The 20,786-nt window shown below is 45.1% G+C and overlaps 2 protein-coding genes across 3 annotated transcripts in view; both read left to right on the forward strand.

The window, feature by feature from the left end:
- The window catches only part of WBP2NL (WBP2 N-terminal like), an 87,869-nt gene that overhangs the window by 66,602 nt on the left and 481 nt on the right, over window positions 1-20,786 (forward strand). The gene's annotated exons all lie outside the window — the stretch shown is intronic.
- Window positions 7,162-20,786, forward strand: part of CCDC134 (coiled-coil domain containing 134) — a 62,556-nt gene continuing 48,931 nt past the window's right edge. The window contains exons 1-2 of one of the 2 annotated variants that reach the window (XM_075286372.1): window positions 7,188-7,222; window positions 12,193-12,306. The gene's annotated coding sequence lies outside the window, so the exon portion shown is untranslated. Of the gene's footprint in view, window positions 7,223-12,192; window positions 12,307-20,786 lie in introns of both variants that reach the window. The other variant, XM_075286371.1, reaches the window with a different exon arrangement.

Consider the following 20,786-nt stretch of genomic DNA (forward strand, 5'->3'; position numbering starts at 1 on the left):
AATCAATTTAAAAGTACGAGTGTATCCAAACATTTTTTAAATGTACATCAGGGAGATCTTTCTCCTTTAAAGCTATTGACAAAATCCCTAAAGCCGTTAGGGGCGGTGATCGTACTCATAAACTTAGGATCAAAGAAGCCGCGTGGATCATGAAACTTAACACCAGATATCCACGCGGCATGAACCTAAGAAATGATTTAGCATACATTTATTGACATTACCAACATTTATTTACTTACCTGTACACAATAGCTGTGATGTGCTGCTCCGTATGCCAAGGTCCTGTTATTCGACTGAATTTAGCATATATTCTTGTTCATTCAGGATCCTTTGATAATACGCATGCGCACTAGCATCCAGGTAGAGAATAGGAACCATCTTTGTTGAGGGCATTTTCCCTCCATGTGAGAGCATGCGCAGTAGATACACTCTTTGATTAAGGCAGCCATCTTTGTCATGGCAATATTTATTGTTTAATACGGTATTATTCAGGCATATCTACCTTGTCATACTTATTTACTTAGCTCATCAGTATATATATATATATATATATATATATATATATATATATATTTTGTCCTATGGTCATCCAATACAATTTTCCTTCCTGATTTTCTAATATTGGAGAGGTCTCGAATATTCAGTTGGATTACAGCGTTGCTCCGTTCTCTTTTTTATGCAGTGCAGCATATATTAACACATTTAATATCATCCATGAAGAATTTATTATCAGGACTGAGGAATATGATATTCTACATTCTTATGTTGTTATGTTATGTTTTTAATGTTTTAGATTTGTTTAGGGGAAGTGTATCTGGGTGTTTACCACCGGCTACCTTCCCACATTTGTTATTAATCCATGTTGATTAGTTATTGAGGAAAGAGTTTTATCTACATCAGGCTACGTTTAAGGAAACATGTTCTTTCCGAAATGCGTCAACTAGCAACTTTGATGTCGTTCATACTCTTCAATTCCTGTTTTATGTTGAAAATCCATTAAAATTTAAGTTTTATACAAAGACGTTGGAAGCTGGATATTTACAACCTCATATTCATACCACGAGATGTGTTTGCACGTGAAATTTTAAAGTCCTGAGACCTTGCCAGCCCAAGCAAATTGCTCGAGTTAATGTCAATGCATTTCTATGGGAAAAGGCACTTTCCGCACAACGCAAGCTTCTCCGAGCAGTATATGATGGGCTGCGACGAAATGTGTTTGCACATGAAGTTTGAAAGGGCCAAGACCTTGCCAGCTCGAGAAAAATGCAAGAATAAGGTCAATAGTTCTCTATAGGTAAGTTAGTTTTTGCACAGCGCAAGCTGCCAGCTTCCCAAAGTAGTACAGTCCTATGAAAAAGTTTGGGCACCCCTATTAATCTTAATCATTTTTAGTTCTAAATATTTTGGTATTTGCAACAGCCATTTCAGTTTGATATATCTAATAACTGATGGACACAGTAATATTTCAGGATTGAAATGAGGTTTATTGTACTAACAGAAAATGCGCAATATGCATTAAACCAAAATTTGACCGGTGCAAAAGTATGGGCACCTCAACAGAAAAGTGACATTAATATTTAGTACATCCTCCTTTTGCAAAGATAACAGCCTCTAGTCGCTTCCTGTAGCTTTTAATCAGTTCCTGGATCCTGGATAAAGGTATTTTGGACAAACAATTCAAGTTCCGTTAAGTTAGATGGTCGCCGAGCATGGACAGCCCGCTTCAAATCATCCCACAGATGTTCAATGATATTCAGGTCTGGGGACTGGGATGGCCATTCCAGAACATTGTAATTGTTCCTCTGCATGAATGCCTGAGGATTTGGAGCGGTGTTTTGGATCATTGTCTTGCTGAAATATCCATCCCTGGCGTAACTTCAACTTCGTCACTGATTCTTGAACATTATTCTCAAGAATCTGCTGATACTGAGTGGAATCCATGCGACCCTCAACTTTAACAAGATTCCCAATACCGGCATTGGCCACACAGCCCCAAAGCATGATGGAACCTCCACCAAATTTTACAGTGGGTAGCATGTGTTTTTCTTGGAATGCTGTTTCTTTTTGGACGCCATGCATAACGCCTTTTTTTTTATAACCAAACAACTCAATTTTTGTTTCCAAAATGAAGCTGCCTTGTCCAAATGTGCTTTTTCATACCTCAGGCAACTCTATTTGTGGCGTACGTGCAGAAACGGCTTCTTTCTCATCACTCTCCCATACAGCTTCTATTTGTGCAAAGTGCGCTGTATAGTTGACCGATGCACAGTGACACCATCTGCAGCAAGATGATGCTGCAGCTCTTTGGAGGTGGTCTGTGGATTGTCCTTGACTGTTCTCACCATTCTTCTTCTCTGCCTTTCTGATATTTTTCTTGGCCTGCCACTTCTGGGCTTAACAAGAACTGTCCCTGTGGTCTTCCATTTCCTTACTATGTTCCTCACAGTGGAAACTGACAGGTTAAATCTCTGAGACAACGTTTTGTATCCTTCCCCTGAACAACTATGTTGAACAATCTTTGTTTTCAGATCATTTGAGAGCGGGCTGTCCATGTTCGGCGACCATCAAACTTAACTGAACTTGAATTGTTTTGTAGAAAGAAATGGTCCAAAATACCTTCATCCAGGATCCAGGAACTGATTAAAAGCTACAGGAAGCGACTAGAGGCTGTTATCTTTGCAAAAGGAGGATGTACTAAATATTAATGTCACTTTTCTGTTGAGGTGCCCATATTTTTGCATCGGTCAAATTTTGGTTTAATGCATATTGCGCATTTTCTGTTAGTACAATAAACCTCATTTCAATCCTGAAATATTACTGTGTCCATCAGTTATTAGATATATCAAACTGAAATGGCTGTTGCAAACACCAAAATATTTAGAACTAAAAATGATTAAGATTAATAGGGGTGCCCAAACTTTTTCATAGGACTGTATTTGATGGGCGGCTACGAGGTGTGTTTGCACATCAAGTTTAAAGTGCTGAGACCTTGCCAGCCTGAGAAAAATGCAAATGCATATGCCCTCACACATGTATAATGCTCCTACAGTCACCCGTACATTATATGTCCCCACATTATAATGTTCCCTTCCAACTGCTCCACATTATTAAGTCCCTCTTATAGTACCCCATAACTAAAAGTGGGACATTAAACCCGGGCAGCTGAAAGGGGACATTAAACCGTAGGGGTAGCTGTAAAGTGACATTAAACTTGGGGCAACTAGAGGCAGACAGGTCTCCCTCCAGCTACTCCCACGGTTTAATGTCCTCCTCCAGTGACCTCCATTGTTTAATGTCCCCCTCCAGTTGTACCCAGTTTAATGTCCCCATTAATATCCCCCACTTTTAGTGCTCCATTCATCTGCCCCCAGCTTCACATCCTCCCTTCATCTGCTCTCAATTTAATGTACCACCTCCATATGCTCCCAGTTTCATGCCTCCCTTTATCTTACCCCAGTTTTGTGTCCCCTCCCCTTCGTCTGCTTCTAATTTAATGTGCCACTTCATCATTTTCCCCCTCATTTTGCCCTAAAATTTTAACATAAAAAAACACTGATACTCACCTTTCCTCGCTTCCCCGTCGCTCTGTCTGCAGTCTCAGTCACAGAGCTGTAGGCACGATGTGAGTGACGTCATCACATTGTGCCTACAGCTCCAGGGGCCGAAGGACTTTGGTGAACCAGTAGCCAACAGCTCCCTCTTGATTCAGCAGTGTATTTAATTCCAAACATAGATGAGTTGAAGCTCGGACATATCTCCTACCAACCGGGACTGCAGGATACAACACAGAATCCAGGAATATCCCACAGTATTGGGGATAGTCAGGAGGTATGTCCTATGTATATCTGGAGGATTTATATACTTTTTTTTATATCCATACTTATCATACCTCCCAACCATCCCTATTTCCGCGGGACATTCACGAATTCGGTGTCCTGTCCCGTGGTCCCGGTTGGCGGGAGGTATGTCCCGATTCCAACTCATCGGCGTCCTCCGGAACATATAAGCGAGTAAAGCAGGAACTGTCACAGCTCAGCTCCTGCCTTACTGCTGCGCTCCGGCGTGTGTAGGCGTGATGCGATGACGTCACATCGGGCCTACAACTATGTGAGTGGAGTGAGAGAGTGGAGAGAGCGGCGGGGGAGCGTTAGAAGGTGAGTATAAGTATTTGTTTGTGTTAAACATTGAGAACGTAATGTAGGGGGCCTATTGAAACTTGGGCCATATGAGGGGGGAAGGAGAACCGCATGACACTGGGGCAGATGAAGGGGGGAGAACGGCATGACACTGGGGCAGATGAAGGGGGGGAGAACGGCATTTGCACTGGGGCAGATGAAGGGGGGATAACGACATAGCATGTCACTAGGGCAGATGAAAGGGGGGGAGAATGGCATGACACTGGGGCAGATGAAGGGGGGAGAACGGCATGGCACTGGGGCAGATGAAGGTGGGGAGAATGGCATGACACTGGGGCAGATGAAGGGGGGAGACATGAATCTGGGGGCAGAGATGGAGGGGGGACATGAAACTGGGGGCTGATAAAGGGGTTATATGAAACTAGGAGAGTTGAAGGGGGAATATAATTTACAGGTGACTAGGAAGATTATATTGTGTGGGGGCACAATGCGAAAGGACGGAGTCAATATAAAAGTGGGCGGAGCTAAGTTTGCCGTGGCGCACACGCGCCGCATATTTTGTCCCTCTTTCGGCTCTTCAAAAGTTGCGAGGTATGGGCCACACAGTGGCTCAGTGGTTAGCACTGCAGCACTGGAGTCCTGGTGTTCAAATCCCGCCAAGGAAAAAACCATTTGCAAGGAGTTTGTATGTTCTCCCCGTGTTTGCATGGATTTCCATCCCATATTCCAAAGACATACTGATAGGGAGAAAAAAAAAGTACATTGTAAATATCTCCCAACTTTTGAAGAACCGAAAGAGGGACAAAATGTGCGGCAAATTTAGCCCCACCCACTTTTGTGTTGACTCCACCCATTCTCATTAATTTTTCATGTGCCCGCACACAGTATAATCCTCCTACAGTCACCCGTAAATTATATATTCCCCCTCTATCTCTCCCCCAGTTTCATATACACCCTTCATCTGCCTCCAGTTTCATGTCCCCCCTCCATCTCTGCCCCCAGTTTCATGTCCCCTCCATCTCTGTCCCCAGATTCATGTCCCCCCATCTCTATCCCCAGATTCATGTCCCCCATCTCTGCCCCCAGATTCATGTCCCCTCCATCTCTGCCCCCAGATTCATGTCCCCTCCATCTCTTCCCCCAGATTCATGTCCCCTCCATCTCTTCCCCCAGATTCATGTCCTCCCGTCTCTGCCCCCAGTTTCATGTCATATTGTACACTGAAAAAATTCCCTATTCAGAATAAAATATAACTTTTATTTTATACACAATAAAACGTAAACCCAAGTAAAAACAAGGGGTTAGGGGATAGCACTAATTTACATGCTTTGCTGAGCAATGCAGTGGCAGTGGGCAACAACCCTCACTGAAATATCTTGCCCTCCTTGTCCTGAATATCATTAAATTATGCTCAAATAGCGCTCCACATATGCTATCCACCCTCACAACCCTAAGAATGCCATGAGGAAGCTAAGCGGGGGTTAATAAGAGGAGATCAGTCGTCAGACTATGTGACCATACATCTCTATCCCGTCGATCCCTAGGGAGAGACTATCCACCTGAAGACACTGCTAAAGTCCCCCTCCTCCTCACTAAAAAAAAGACCTTGATGCGTTTCCCCTGTGGTTCATCAGGAAGTACGGTAAGTAAGCATGATGGCTAATGGTTTAGTTGTGCGGTGAAAACCGCAGTTCACGGGACCATGAGGGTTGGCCCCGCTACTTCAGAAGGATCGATCCTCCATCTCTGGCCCCAGATTCATGTCCCCCCATCTCTGCCTCGATTCATGCCCCCCCATCTCTGCCCCCAGATTCATGTCTCCACATCTATGCCCCGTTTCATGTCCCCTCCATCTCTGTCCCCAGATTCATGTCCCCCATCTCTGCCCCCAGATTCATGTCCCCCCATGTCTGCCCCCAGATTCATGTCCTCTCCATCTCTGCCCCCAGATGCATGTCCCTCCATCTCTGCCCCCAGATTCATGTCCCCCCATCTCTTCCCCCAGATTCATGTCCCCCATCTCTGCCCCCAGATTCATGTCCTCTCCATCTCTGCCCCCAGATTCATGTCCCCCCATCTCTTCCCCCAGATTCATGTCCTCTCCATCTCTGCCCCCAGATTCATGTCCCCACATCTCTGCCCCGTGTCATGTCCCTCCATCTCTGCCCCCAGTGTCATGCCGTCCTCTCCTTCATCTGCCCCCAGTTTCACGTTCCACCTCCACATTAAACTTACCTTCTCCTCGTTCCCTCGCTGCACTCTGCGCGCCTCTCTCTCACTGGCGCACAGTTGTAGACGCGATGTGACGTCATCACATCGCGTCTACAAGCCAGTAGCCAGCAGCAGCGGCGAAGCGAGGACCTGACCTGTGTCAACTCCTTGCTTCAGCCGCGTATATGTGTTCAACTCAGATCTGAGTCCTCTGGACGCAGATCTGAGTTGAAATCGGGACATACCTCCCTCCAACTGGGACCGCGGGACATGTCACCGGAATCATGAATGTCCTGCGGAAATCGGGACGGTTGGGAGGTATGCATTGTGGGCTCTATGTGGGGCTCACAATCTACATTTAAAAAAAAAAAAAAAAAACGTTGGGAGGTATATACTTAGCTATACACACCAGTTATATATTCATAATTTCATCATGTTATTATGCTAGAATTGAGTGTGTCAGTCTATTCCTTATGCTTTCTCAAGGTATAGCTTTTTTTTCAAGGTTTAGCAATGCCTGCAGCAGCTGTACTTTATATCTGTCCAGTATTGTCTATATCAATTAAGTTGGTTTGAGAGGGTGTGAGCTGATGGATCATGTGACCGTTACCCGGCATCTACTCAGCACTACCGCACACTTCCGATTTTTTATTTATTTATTTATTTTGCTGCCCTGTATACCAGAATTAAGTCTATTGCGCAGCCGCGATCCAGCGGGATCATGTGAACTGAGTCATCACTGTAGTCTGGGTCACGTGTTCTAGTGACGGTCGCGATTGATGACGTCACTTACGAGCGCCATATACGCTATTTAAGGGACAATACCACTCCATGTTGCAGGGCACAGCGCTCTTTGGTCTATTATACTGTATAAGGTATGTGGCGGATTGGTGATATGGTCTCAATGAATGTGTGTCATCTCGCTTCCTTTTTTTGGTCTTTTTGTCTGGGCATCTTTATAATGATTCTTCCTGTATCTGGTGTAATCTCTGGGTTGCTGCTGAATTAGGATAAACAGTGTTGTATTGGTGGTGACCAAATACAAGACGCCGTAGGGATCTGATCCTTACGGCGTCTAGTATTTAGCCGGCTCAGTGTGAGCTGTCTATTTCCCATTACTGGTAAGGACCTTTTTGCCCCCTAGTGGTCAGGTCCTTAACTGAGATAGTATTTAGCCAGCTCACAGTGAATTGGCTAAATACCGTACTCCAGAGGGACCAGGTCCTCACCAGTGATGGTATTTAGCCAACTCTATGTGAGCCGTCTATTTTCCATCATTTGAAGGCACCATTTTTGCCCCTATTGGTTGGGCCTGATCTCTTATAGTATTCACAGTGAATTGGCTAAACCCCACTCTCTGTAAGGACCTTTATAATAACTGTGCTTAGGTTTCAGAAATGTTTTTAAATCCTACTAATATTATAAAGGTGAAAGTTTGGATGTTTTGTTCCTCAATCTGAATAGATTTTTATATATATATATATATATATATCTCACACACACGCGCGCGCTAGGAAGGATAGGCTACTTTAAATGTGGGTCACTCACCCCAAATCGCCACAGTCACCCTCCGGCTCGGCTGTAGCAGCTGGCATTCCGCCAGCGCTGGTCTGTCCACGCACCTCCTATTGGTGCATGGCTGGGTGTGGGCAGGCTATGGAGCCAGGGCTGCGGCACTATATGTTGGGGGCTGCATGTGGGCGTGCTGATTGAGCAGGGAAACGGCGAGGAAGATGGCGGCAGCCCACATGGTCCCGGCGCCGTGGCTATCCCACACCCCCTACACACTCACTTTTTGGTCGGCTAAAGAGGAGGCTGCTGCACCCGACACACCACATAACAGGTCAGTTCCTGCAAGATGAAGGCATTGAAGCTATGGTCTGGCCTTCCCGTTCCCTAGACCTAAATCCGATTGAGCACATCTGGGACATCATGTCTCGCTCCATCTACAGTTACGTTGCACCCTAGTGACTTCAAATCCAGGCCTCCATTGGTTAATAAATTTGATTTCCATTGATGATTTTTGTGACTTTGTTGTCATCACATTCAACTTTGTACAGAACAAAGTATTCAATGAGAATATTTCATTCATTCAGATCTGTTATTTGAGTAGTGTAGTTTTACTTGGGGCTGGCTATTCTGTTAGGATAACAGATGTAGTTCTGAGCCAATAGTGAGAATCAGTACTAGATACTGCTCAAAATGGTAAATATGGAGCTGCGTGTTTAACCTATTGGAAATACCTGATATTTGTAATTCAAATAGTAAGAGGGATCCATCATTATCAGTTCCGCTGCCTACCCTTTGGGATTTCATAAGGAAGGCCTTTGGCTCTTAAGTATCAAAATATTCTGATTCTACCCTACCTCAATGATTTCCAGCACTTGGGAGGAGTTGGTTGAGCAGAGGGATTATGTCCTATAAGTTTGAGTCCCTAGGGTGGATCATGAACCTAGAGAAGTCTCACCTGCTGCCCTCTACTCAAGTAATCTACTTAGGGGTTCTATTAAACTCCATCCTACAAACCTCTTTCTTCCTAAGAGAAAAACAGGAGAATGTTCACAAGAGGAGCCAGAGTTTCAGAAGAGTGCAATTCAATAAGATATGGGATGAGAATTCTAGGTCTTGTGTCCTCCTTAATTCAAGCCATTCCCTTGCCCAGTTTTGCTCAAGACCGTTACAAAAATGTTTCTTATCAAATTGGGATGGTAACCAGAGTTCTCTGGACAGAAGAATTCAGGTTTCCCAGTCTGTGAAAATATCACTTTTCTGGTGGTTTGATTGAGTAAACTTGAGCAAGGGAATGCTTTGCATCTTATCATCTAAGATGATTATAGTTAGACGCCAGCAGGATAAGTGGGGACAACTTTAAAGGACACTCCTCTGCAAGGCCTATAGCCATCTCATAGTCAGAGCCTTTCCTCAAATTACAGAGATTTAAAAGCGGTCTGGGATAGTTTCAGGCTTCTAAACGGTTCACACCTGAAGGTGATGACCGACAACATAACAGTAGCCTCCTTTTTTCGTCATCAAGGAAGAACCAGACAGTCCCCTTCAAGCTTTAGCTACAGAGATATTCAGGTGGGTGGAATTGAATGCCCTCTCCCTTATGGCAGTGCACATAAAGGGCTCAGCCTTTTTTTTTTTTTTTTTTTTTTTTTTTTTTTTTTATCAAGAAGTTAGATCCAGGGGCCTAGTCTCTTCGAAAAGGTTTTTCTTCAGCTGATATTCAATTGGGGAACTCCAAAGATATAACTCTTCGCTTCCTTGAAAAACGCCAAACTGAGCTGCTTTATACGTGCAAACCAGCTTTTGTTAGGGGTGCCCCCCCCCCCCCCCCAAAAAAAAGAAAAAAGCAGGAATACAGAGCAGTTAGAGCCGGCTATATACGTGCAAACCAGCTTTTCTTAGGGGTGTCCCCACCACAAAATAGCAGGAATGCAGAGCAGTTAGTTCTTGCTATATATGTACATGCAAACCAGCTTTTCAGGCAGTGTGTAACCCCAAAACAGGGATGCAGAGCAATTAGGTCCGGCTATGTACGCTCAATCCAGATATAAAGGGTGTGTACCCCCAAAACCTAGGTGGGAGACACAGAAATTCAGTCAGGCTATGTACGCTGAATCCAATTTTTAAGGGTCTAGTGGTCAAGTGGACCTTGCAGCAAAGCGTGGAACTCTGGGCCCGACGTATGTTATGGGACACATGCAGGCGCAAGGCGGGGACAGCACACCAAGAGAAGTAGTAAGGGCTAGGCCCAGCATAGGGAGGTGCCCCAGCTGCCATCTGGTGACGGAAGGCCTGGGTATCCAGAAGCATAAACGCCAACATCTCCAGGGCCAGCAGTTTTTAGATGAGGCTGTTAAAGGCTTTGGCATGTGGGTGGCTTGCGCTGTACTTCTGCCTGTAATAAAACGCCTGGGAGATGGGGAGTGGCTGGGAAGAGGCACATGATGGTGTAGGCCAAAAGGCGGATGAGGGTGAACTCCCCAATGTGTCAGAGACAGATGTGTAGGTGTCCAGGCTGGTGTAAACAGTGGAAGAAGCAGTGTCGGCAACTCTGGGTGACGATTGTCCTGTGTTTGCTCTCTCCCACTGAGCCCAGGGCTTGCCTTCCAAATGACAGAGCATGCAAAAGGTGGTAAGGTTGCTCTTTTCAGAGCCCCTACTCAGTTTAGACTTGCCAAGTGTGCAAACCGCACTAAATTTGTCATGTAACTGGTGACACTAGGCCCCTCAGTGGTGGTAGTTTGGCCAGGGGATGCCATTAATGTGTCCCAGACCTTGAAGAGTGTGCCCCTGGTGGGTGTGGATGGGATGGCAGTTGTTAGCCTGTTGGAGGAATTAGTCTGGCACCAAGTTTTGCATGAGTGGCTAGTACACAGAAAATCTTTGGCTTTGCTGCCTCTGGACATGCCTCTGCCGCTAGCCACCTTTTTTGCTGCTGCGCTTGCATCCACATCTACACTGCTTTCCCCGCTATACATCACCCCTGTCCATTTGGGGTTGGTGGCCTCATCGTCCACCAACTCCTCTTCCAATTGCTCACTCTCCTCTTACTGCAAACCGCACATGACAACAGCATGCCCTGATGGCAACTGTATCTCATCATCACTGAGGATGGAAAATGCTGGTTGCGGGTCCACAACCACAAAATCACCAGGTGATGGCGGATGCTCCAGTGTTTGGGCATCAGTTCACACACAGTTGTCTGGTAGCTCCTGGGATTTGAAGTGGTTCAACAGAGGGAGACAGTAAAAGGACCCAAAAAGAGATCCTGGGAGGGGGCAAGGGTGGGATGACTCTGTTGGGAAGATTGCGCACGTTGGGAGGAAGGAGGGGCAGACTCTTCGGCATGAATGCGACTGCAGGTAGTGGCTGACCGGCTGCTGGAAGCATTATCCGCTAGCCATTGTAACACCTGTTCCTGGTGCTTGGGCCTAGTCTGCATTGTACCCTGCTTAATGCAGCTGTCATATCAGGAACTGTGATGAGCACATGCTAATATTTCTTGTCCAGTGGAAAGGATGGGATAGGATTTCACATAAGTCTGCCACTCATGGTTCAGAAACTGAGGTAGCTGACTTTGATGAACCCTTGGGTTTTGGAGATGGAACTCCATCAAAGGTCTCTGCTGCTCACACACCCTGCTCAACATACACTATCTAGGGTTTCAGCGTGTGGTGACCTCTCAACAGCCGGTGCTTCAGGCAGATGTAGGCGTTGCTGGAGTATATTGAGGCTAGAACCAGGTACTGTAGACTTGCCAAAGTGGGAGCACAAGTGCCGCACTTTAACCAGTAGCTTGTGTAAATTGGGGTAAGTTGTTAGAAACCGTCGCACCAATAATTTGAAAACTTGGACCGTGTTTGAGTCTGGCAAGCTCCAGATCTGCTACCAGGTTCCGGCCATTATCACATTCGCCAACCTGCAACGGGGCAAAAAACATTGCCATCTCATCCAGGATGGCATCCCTGACGTCAGAGGCACTGTGCTGTCTGTCCCTCAAGCTCATGAGCTTCAGCACGGCCTGCTGACATCTCCCCACACCAGTGTTGCAGTGTTTCCAGCTCGTAGCTGGGGTCGATTTAACTGCTGAGGAGGAGGGTGGTGTTTCAGCTCTCCTGCCATGAATATTGGGCAGGCCGCCACAGTTTGCGACCCGGTTCCAGCCTCAACTACATTCAGCCAGTGTGTCGCGATTGAGATGCAGCGTCTCTGGATGCATGCACTTGTCCATGCGTCGGCGGTCAAGTGGAAATTTGTGCAACTTAATGCAGAAAAACCTGTGATCAGTTGTTATGGATACCTGGAGTAAAGCTGTATCTAATCCTTCCCCGTGTAGTACTGTGTTTAGATGCAAGTATCCAATCCTTGTTGGTGTGGTACTTTGTGCAGATGCACATATCTAATCCTTCCCGTGTGGTATTGTGTGAAGAGACGCGTATCTAATCCTCCAGTAAGTGAAACTGTGTGTAGACGCGCATATCTAATGACTCTGGCGTGTGGTACTGTGTGCAGATGCGCGTATCTAATCCTCCCCCATGTGGAACTGTGTGCTGAGATGCGGATCTAATTCTCTGGCATGTGGTACTGTGTTCAGATGCATGTAACTAATCCTCCCCTGTGTGGTATTGTGTGAAGAGGCGCGTATCTAATCCTACAGCATGTGGAACTGTATGCAGATGTGTGTATCTAATCCTATGGCGTGTACAACTGTGTGAAGATGCGTGTATTTATTCCTCTGGCATGTGGATCTGTAAGCAGAAGCACGTATCTAATCCTACGGCATGTGGTACTGTGTGCAGACCTGCTTATCTAATCCTCTGGTGTGTGGAACTGTGTGCAGATGTACGTATCCAATCCTCTGGCATGTGGTACTGTGTGCAGACCTGCTTATCTAATCCTCTGGTGTGTGGAACTGTGTGCAGATGCACGTATCCAATCCTCTGGCATGTGGTACTGTGTGCAGACCTGCTTATCTAATCCTCTGGTGTGTGGAACTGTGTGCAGATGCACGTATCCAATCCTCTGGCATGTGGTATTGTGTGCAGACACATGTATCCAATCGCCCGGCGTATGGTACTGTGTGCAGACACACGTATCTAATACTACAGCATGTGGTACAGTGTGCAGACGTGCGTTTCTAATCCTCCGGCGTATGGAACTGTGTGCAGATGTGCATATCTAATCCTTCCCCGTGTGATACTGTGTGTAGAAACGCGTATCTAATCCTCTGGCGGTGGTACTATGTGAAGACATGCGTATCTAATCCTCCAGTATGTGGTACTTAGAGCAGACACACGTATCTAATCCTTCAGCGTGTGTAACTGTGTGCAGACACGCGTATCTAATCCTACTGCATGTGGTACTGTGTGCAGATGCGTGCATCTAATCCTATGGCGTGTACAACTGTGTGAAGACACGTGTATCTAATCCTCCCCTGTGTGGTATTGTGTGCAGACGCGCGTAGCTAATCCTATGGCATGTGGTACTGTGTGCACATACACGTATCTAATCCTCCCCCGTGTGGTACTGTGTGCGGAGACGTGTATCTAATTCTCTGGCTTGTGGTACTGTGTGCACACACACGTATCTAATCCTCCCCTGTGTGGTATTGTGTGAAGAGGCGCGTATCTAATCCTTTGGCATGTGGAACTGTGTGCAGATGCACGTATCAAATCCTTCAGTGTGTGGCACTGTGTGCAGAAGTGCGTATTTAATCCTCTGGTGTGTGGTACTGTGTGCAGACGCGTGTATCTAATCCTATGGCGTTTACAACTGTGTGAAGACACGTGTATCTAATCCCCCCCCCCCCCGTGTGGTATTGTGTGAAGAGGCGCATATCTAATCCTACGGCATGTGGTACTGTGTGCAGACACACGTATCTAATCCTACTGCATGTGGTACTGTGTGCAGATGCGTGCATCTAATCCTATGGCGTGTACAACTTTGTGAAGACACGTGTATCTAATCCTCCCCTGTGTGGTATTGTGTGCAGACGCGCGTATCCAATCCTCTGGCTTGTGGTACTGTGTGCAGAGGCATCTATCTAATCCTCCAAAGTGTGGTACTGTGTGCACACACGTATCTAATCCTCCCCTGTGTGGTATTGTGTGAAGAGGCGCGTATCTAATCCTACTGTGTGCAGACGCGTGTATCTAATCCTATGGCGTGTACAACTGTGTGCAGATGCGCGTATCTAATCCTCTGGAGTGTGGAACTGTGTGTAGACGCCTGTATCTAATCCTTCAGCATGTGGAACCGTGTGCAGATGCACGTATCAAATCCTTCAGTGTGTGGAACTGTGTGCAGAAGTGCGTATTTAATCCTCTGGTGTGTGGGACTGTGTGCAGACCCCTGTATCTAATCCTCTGGCGTGTGCTGCTCTGTGTATCTAATCCTCTGATGCGTGTATCTCAGTTTGGATATCAGTGTTGTATTGTGCATGTGGAGTGATCGTGTGTATTGCAGTTGGAATATGAGTGAAAGTCTTGCAGGTTTGTATTGGCTAAGGGGGGGCACTGTGTTTGGAATGCAGTATCTCAGCAACGGTACGTCCGAGCGAGTTGGAGTCTCATCTTAAACCTTCCCGGATATCTGAAGTATCTCTGTACCAAATTTGGTGAAGATCGGTCCAGTCGTTTGGTTCGCATTAGAGAACAGACAGACAAGAATTCATTTTTATAATATAGAGAGATTGCTATATCCAGGAGAATCCACATTACAATTTATGGGGTCTATATCTCTGGTGGCACGTGCTGGGTACAATTTAACGGGCACTGAAATGGCATATATGATTCAAAAATTGCAATTCTCATTCTGGACCATCTGCTGTGTGTTTTTTTTAATATATATATTAAATTAGTTATATGTATTTTTTTTCCATATATTTCCCTTTTACCAGGGAACAAATTTCTCCTGAGTACAGCAATCCCTATGTGTGTTAATTCTCTTTTGGAGTTCTGATTTTATACAAATGTTTTATCTAAGGGGGTCTCACCTTTGCAGAGCTCCAGAGCCATCAGAACAGTGGAAATCCCACAAGAGAGACCTCATTTTCGAAACTAGACCCTTTAAAGAATTTGTCTAAGGGCATAGTGACCCTGCAGGCTTTTCTATTAAGAGAAAAAGGAAGAAAAAAAAAAACAAAAAAAAAACCACACAGCGGATGGTCCAGAATGAGAATTGCAATTTTTGAATCATATATGCCATTTCAGTGCCCGTTAAATTGTACCCAGCATGTGCCACCAGAGATATAGACCATAAATTGTAATGTGGATTCTCCTGTTCTCTCTATATGAGCAGATAAGCCTAGTGGCCATAGAAACGTTTCTATGGCCGCTAGGCTTATCTGCTCATTTTTCAAGTGACATAGCTGCCTTCTCTCAGGGGGGGAGGGAGGGGCTGACAAGCAACGAAGCTCCTCAGATAGGGGAGGGGGGAGATGAGAGCTCCAGGATTACTGTGTGGTCTATCTTCAGCTTTTACACTTATCAGCTGGTTTAATTGAATTTGGCTGATAAGGGCTAAGATAACGAGTCCGTTACCTCTGTATGTAATGCAAGCTGACTCAAATCCAGCTCTGTTACATCAGTTTCCACATCAGCTTTATACTGTGGTAATGCATTAACAACCAATCCCTCATTATTGACTGCAAACATGGCAGATAGCAGAGCGAGTGAAACCCTGCCCACCAATGTGCTGAGAAATCCAGGAAGTGAAGAGAGCACAGAGCCTTGCAGGCTGCAGAACAAGGGTTATGGGAATACCCCTTTAATTCCTGAGGAATTTGAATAGTTTGAGTAGTTTTGAATAGTTTGAAGAATACCGTTTCTAAAATTGGGTCATTTATGGAAGTTTTCTATTCTATAGGCCCCTCAAAGTCTCTTCACAACTGAATTGGTATAGATCAGAGGCTTGCCTGAGTCCTATCCTCCTGACTCTTTGAAAACTGTTCTCTCCTCGATCTTCTGCTCCTTAGTTGGCCTGGATAAAAGAGCATTGATGGACATAGAGTACATCATGCTGCGAGACTCAAACCTGCAGCAGAGGAGCATGAGATATATGTGCCCTGCTGTCTTCAGCTCCCACTACGGAGCTCTTGAAAGTTGCAAGAGATGTTCCAACCTTGTTCTATGAAGAACACCCCATCCAGATGTTCCAGGATTTGGCACCATCCACGCTGAAGCTGAGGGAACAGGGAGTAAATTATGCATTGCTTTTCCCATTTGGGGGCTTTCTATATAAAAATGGTCGCAGAGTTAAAGGGGTATTCCCACCTCACATACTCAGCAGTCTTCACTCTTGTAAAATCTTCTTTCTTCCTGGTTTCTTGCATCATTTGGAGGGCGGGGTTTCACAGGCAACCTGCCGTTTAGCTCCGCCCCCAAATTCGCGTGTAGCTCCGCCCACCCACATTGGACTATGAAGTACAGGCAGCAGCAATTCCATTCTGTGTTACATACAGAGACTGCCTGTCTCTGCCATAATGAACACAATTGAATTAGCCTGATAACTGGGAGAACAGAAGAAATGAAAGCAGCTCCTCTATCTGAGTGCAGGACCTAGGTCACATGGTGCAGACACAGGATTAGCTAGATACACAGGCTCGCTCCCTGCACTTAGCCCCTCCTCCCTCCCCCCTGAGAGCAGCAGATACATCATTTGACTCAGGAGCAGCTAAGTCAGGGATGTGGCCACAAAGAATTGAATAAAGTAAGATAGTGAACAAACAAAGCAGTTTTGCTGAAGCAATGTATTTAGGAAAAGTCTTACATCCACATTAACCAGCAGTATAGATAGGATCCTTGTGATGGGACAACCCCTTTAACATCCACTCACCCAAGGACCTGGAGGCTGCCTGGATTCTGCTGGACATTCTGACGATTCCCATCCTGGATGCCGGTGGCAGAGGATCTGATGCCCTTGCAGATACCTGCTACTTGTGAGTTGGACTCTCTTCGCACCCCAGGACGTTTTAAATCCCCTAAAGGGAAGAAATCTGCTCTGAAGTCCCAGGACTTGCTGCTGAGAGATCGTAGAGTCAGACACAGATGTCTGACGCTGACTGCTCTCTTAATTCATTTGTCTCTTGAGTTTACCAGTCTGCATTGATGTTTCTCTTTTTAGAAAGTATAACTCTCAACCTCTACCTAACATACTCCTTGTTGATCTCAGTTAACTCTTTCTTTACTGTAACTTACTTTGGTTCTGAGCTGTGATCGCAATGTTGTCGTCTTTAGTATGTTTGCTAGCGTATGCGATATACCTATATCTCTCTGTTTTTGTTAGTTCGTGATGAGGACTACTGACTTTTTACTTTTAATATGGATGCCTGCTCTTCTTCCCAATATTTCCTGCTTCTCTCTCTGGAGAAGAAGGGCATGCAAGTTATCTTTTAAAAGTTCCGATGCCAGGAGTTCCGATGCCAGGAGTGTGTGTTTTTTTTTTTTTTTTTTTTTTTGTCAGCCAGAAAGTTGCCAATTGAAATGCCTTTAATTTTTTTTTCTATAGCCATGATCTGCTTTTTTTTCTCCACAAGTAAACAACTGAAGGAACGTCCTCCGAGACTGGTGGTTCCATAATTTTTGCCAGGGGCCACTTCGCTTCTTGGCTTCCCCACTTTTTATCCAGTGAAATTCCTACCCTCATCATGGGTGACTTTAACATCCCTATTGACACCCCTCACTCCCCAGCTGCCTCACAGTTTATCTCAATAACTTTGTTTGGTCTTTCACAATGTTCTTCTTCCGCCACACATGTAGATGGCAACACTATTGATCCTCACATGACTCCTCAGTTTCTAAATTTACTAACTTATTTGCCGCTCTCTGATTATAATCTTCTATCTCTCACCTTCACAAGATACAACTTCCCATCATGCATATAGGAATTTGCGTACTGTCTACCCCCCCACCCCTCCAGCAACTCTTAGATACTCTACAGTCTTCTCTGTCCCCCATCTCCTGTCCCAACCTGGCCACCAGTCCGTATAATGAAACCCTTAAAAATGCATTGGAAGAGGTTGCTCCCCCCTCCACTCGTAAAGTCCCACTTAGGAGGCAGCAACCCTGGCTCATGCCACAGACAGTTTCTTCAACGGTGCTCTAGATATGCTGAAGGTCTGTGGAGAAAATCACGTATGCCTGCAGATTTCCTGCACTTCAAATTTATGCTTAAACTATTTGGTTCTGCCCTTTACCCAAATAAGCCTATTTCACCACTCTCATCTCTTATCTCTCCGGCAACCCTAAAGGGCTTTTTGCACCTTGGGTGTGATTAAGGAGTGAAAAGTTTCAGACATCATTCACAGACTTTAGTGCTGATGACCTGGCCACTTATTTCCATGATAAAATTGATAAGATCCATCAGGCCATAACTGCCCAATCCCCAGGTGGCAATAATTCCCCACACCTACCATTGACAGACAGAGAACAGCACCGAGCTGCACATAGTGAAGTACCGTACAATACGGGGGTCAATATGACAAGAAAGCTTCTCACCTTAGAAGGTTGTGATAACAACCTTTTTATTAGTTTATAGGCCACTTAAGGAGGGGAGGTCTTATACCCCTGGAGGAGAGCCAGCAGAATCCACGTCACCCTGGGTGTAGGCAATGGCGAAAATGGACCGGACAAACAGAGGATCCCCGCGCTCAATCCGTCGTCTTTCAAAATCTCACTTTATTTAGGAAAAGTACACACAACGCTTTTCGGGCTAACTGCCCTTTTTCAAGTGCATAAACTAAACAAAAATAAGAACAATAGCCCCAAAAAGGGGAAAAGCAGCAATAAGCAAACCAGTAAAAAATAACAAAAGATACATACATACCCAAGTGTCTAGAAAGGCATCCAAATGTACTTTGGCAAAAAGATGTGTTACAAGACATATTGCTACTACAGCATGAAACTGACAGAACATCCATCTTTTACATATGTACTAAAACATGTATGGAATTCACAGTAAAGATGGTAAATGTGAAAATGACTGACAGGTACATAGAATCATTCTAGAATGATCTAGAATGATTCTATGTACCTGTCAGTCATTTTCACATTTACCATCTTTACTGTGAATTCCATACATGTTTTAGTACATATGTAAAAGATGGATGTTCTGTCAGTTTCATGCTGTAGTAGCAATATGTCTTGTAACACATCTTTTTGCCAAAGTACATTTGGATGCCTTTCTAGACACTTGGGTATATATGTATCTTTTGTTATTTTTTACTGGTTTGCTTATTGCTGCTTTTCCCCTTTTTGGGGCTATTCTTATTTTTGTTTAGTTTATGCACTTGAAAAAGGGCAGTTAGCCCGAAACGCGTTGTGTGTACTTTTCCTAAATAAAGTGAGATTTTGAAAGACGACGGATTGAGCGCGGGGATCCTCTGTTTGTCCGGTCCATTTTCGCCACACCTACCATAGTACGGATCCCCTCACCAACCGCACTTCAGACTGTCTACTCTCATCGTTTGAACCAGTTACAGAAGAGGAAGTATCCCAGCTACTTTCTTCATCTCGCCTTACAACCTACAGTAGTGACCCGTTCCCCTCACACCTTCTCCAGTCTCTGTCGCCTGCTGTCACGACTTGCCTTACTAAAATATTTTACCTCCTCTCTCTATTCTGGAATTTTCCCATCCTCTTTGAAGAGCATGCTGTCATAACCCTGCTATTGAAAAAAACCCTTCCTGGACCTGTCCTGTGCTGCTAATTATCGACCCATCTCTAACCTCCCCTTCATGTCTAAAATCTTGGAACGCCTAGCCTATTATCCTTTTAATCTGCTATCTCTTTGCTAACTCTCTTCTTGACCCCTTACAATCTGGTTTCCGCGCTCTGCACTCTACTGAAACTGCTCTGACAAAAGTCTCCAATGATCTTCTGATGGCTAAATCTAATGGTGACTTCTCTACTCTTTTGAACTTCTCTGCAGCATTTGACACTGTTGACCATCAACTCCTCCTTACCTCTTTTCCTTGCTGTTGGGGTTCCTCAGAGCTCGGTCCTAGGCCCCCTACAAATTGTACAGTGCTGCGGAATATGTTGGCGCTATATAATTTTTTTTTTTTTTTTTTTTTTTTTTATATTCTAAGCATGCAGTCTTATTTGTTGTATGATGAAGTCTAGTCTAGAATTCTATAAATGACAAGTACTCATTGCATTATCGTATATATTAATATAATTTTATTTATATAGCGCCAACATATTCCGCAGTACTGTACAATTTGTAGGGTTCAAATAAAGACAAAAAGATACATTACAAAGAAAGTCATTTCACACAATCTGGTGATGGTTTGTCCAATGGGGGCTGTGTAATGAGAGAAGAGCATGGGGCCTAGGACCGAGCCCTAAGGAACACCAATGGCAAGGGAAATAGGGCAAGAAACAGAGCCTGCAAATGACACACTGAAAGTGTGGTCTGAGAGATACGAGGAGAACCAGGAGAGCGCAGTGTCCTTGATGCCAACTGAGCAGAGCATAGTGAGGAGGAGCTGATGGTCTACAGTGTCAAACGCTGCTGAGAGGTCCAAAAGAATAAGCAGAGAGAAGTCATCATTAGATTTAGCCATCAGGAGATTATTGGAGACTTTTGTGAGGGTCGTTTCAGTGCAGAGCGTGGAAACCAGATTGTAAGGGGTCAAGAAGAGAGGTAGCGGAGAGATAACGTATAGGACTGGTCCAGGCAGGGTTTTTTTCAATAGCTGGGTTATGACAGCATGCTTGAAAGAGGATGGTAAAATTCCAGAATAGAGGGAAAATATTTTAGTAGGTAAGTCGCGACAGAGATTGGAGAAGGTGTGAGAGGAAGGGGTCACTACTGCAGGTTTTAAGATGAGATGAAGAACATAGCTGGGATACTTCCTCTTCTGTAACTGGTTCAAAAGATGAGAATGGACAGTCTGAAGTGTGGTTGGTGAGGGGGTCAGTGCTAGGG

Source organism: Leptodactylus fuscus, chromosome 9 (genome assembly GCF_031893055.1).
Source record: "Leptodactylus fuscus isolate aLepFus1 chromosome 9, aLepFus1.hap2, whole genome shotgun sequence".
Taxonomy (NCBI): Eukaryota; Metazoa; Chordata; class Amphibia; order Anura; family Leptodactylidae; genus Leptodactylus; species Leptodactylus fuscus.